The following is a 1,778-nucleotide window of genomic DNA, read 5'->3' as shown; positions in this document are numbered from 1 at the left end:
AAATAAAAACAAGAATAAAACACTGTTTTGAGCAATCCACACAAAAAGCAGTAAACACTGATCTTTCAACCTTTCAAGGACATGTATATTATAATCAGGCATGGTCAGGTAGAATACAAGGAATATTGTGTCTAATGTCCATTGAATGCTGCAAAATGAATGTGAGTTTTCAAATCTCATAATACTGATGTCCTTTAAGGATTAATGCAGTGAAAACAAAATTTTGTTGGATTATAAAATATTCACATTTATGGGGAATTTATCTGAGTTCCTTAAAAGTTTATTAGGCAAACTGAATATACCTAGAAAATGTTTAAAAGTTTGAAATACTGTGTTAAAATCATTCAGTTTTTCCTGATTTACACAAAGGGGATACAGGATTGGCAAGGATTAGTTATCAGTTAAGAGCCACAATAAATGCTTTAAAATTCAAAAAAGTTTTCTATTTAAAAAGACCCCAAAAAGGAGTAAAGGCAGAGGGGACTTGATATAGTAACTTGAAATCATCACCAGAGAAAAAATGCAGACTGTAGTCAGTTCTTCAAATTTGGTCAGTTCTTCAAATTTGGTGAAAATCAAATGAGAGAGCACAAATATAAATAATTTAAACCAAGAGTAGTATCTCTCATCAGTTATTTTAGCCACAGAATCCTACAGACAAGTAAAATAGCTAGCCAAGTAGTTAATTCTTTTAACAATGGGGAAAAATTTTGGTAGAGTCAGGGAAAGACGGACATACATTAGCACATGCTACTCTATGAGTAAGGTGCACAAGAATATGGACACAAATCATGACTTGATGAGCCATCACCCAGTGTCAAAGAATATCTATTATGACATCACCTGTTGCCAGGGGGTAACCCAGTAAAATGTAAAATTTCTGGTAATGTCAAGCAGGAACAGCATACATTAGTGCATACTGCTTGCACCTGAGTGTTTGCCTGGCTTACAGAAGAGAACATGAGACCTCATCTTGGCAATCAGAACTCATTATGTGATAAGGCATCACCTTGTGTCTGCAATTAATCACCATGATGGAGGGAAATTACCTGTGGCCAATGTATTAAAGGCAAGTTTGAGCAATGCAATTTTGTGCCTTATCTTATCAGGAGAGAGAATTCCACATTGTAATGGCTTAATCACTGAAGATAAAAAGATGTAATCAGAATGTAAAGTATGGAAGTATATATTTAGTTTTTGACTGAAACCTTCACGAAAATTAATATTTCCCATTCCTAATCATTATCAAGGGGAACAATGTACATGAAAGGTTTCTTTGAAATTCCACTAGGACAAAAATAAAACCTGCACATACCAAAGCTGAATCAATATGGATGGGCTTTGAGCAAGAGATATATTATATACATGATAACTTGGTGCATAAAAATAAGAAAAACTGATTGGAAATACTATTTGCATTTTTTACAATATCTCAAAAATTAAACCAACCAGATGCCATTATCTGAGTTTTGAAAAAAATGACTGTATTGCCACTATTTTGTTTTCACTGCTATCACTGGAAATTCAGTTAATTGGCTCAGCTTCATAACAAAAATTAGCATCTGATCTGCTGAATAACTATACCTTAAAGTATTCTGTTGAACCAAATAAAGAGTTATTACTTTTAAATAGTACTATGCCTAAAGCAATTATAAAGCAGAATATCTCATAAACTTCAATCTTCTATAAGAAAAACTACTGTAATATCTAAGGAATTACTAATCTACAAAAATACAGACATCTATTCCTCTCTTGCAACTATATCATTGGCTACACAT

At 32.8% G+C, this 1,778-nt stretch overlaps 1 protein-coding gene across 1 annotated transcript in view; it reads right to left on the bottom strand.

The window, feature by feature from the left end:
- Positions 1-1,778, bottom strand: part of LOC119586162 — a 5,782-nt gene that overhangs the window by 3,231 nt on the left and 773 nt on the right. The gene's annotated exons all lie outside the window — the stretch shown is intronic.

Source organism: Penaeus monodon, chromosome 21, assembly GCF_015228065.2.
Source record: "Penaeus monodon isolate SGIC_2016 chromosome 21, NSTDA_Pmon_1, whole genome shotgun sequence".
NCBI lineage: Eukaryota > Metazoa > Arthropoda > Malacostraca > Decapoda > Penaeidae > Penaeus > Penaeus monodon.
Note: the sequence above shows the minus strand (reverse complement) of the source record. Positions and strands in the feature narration are given on the sequence as shown.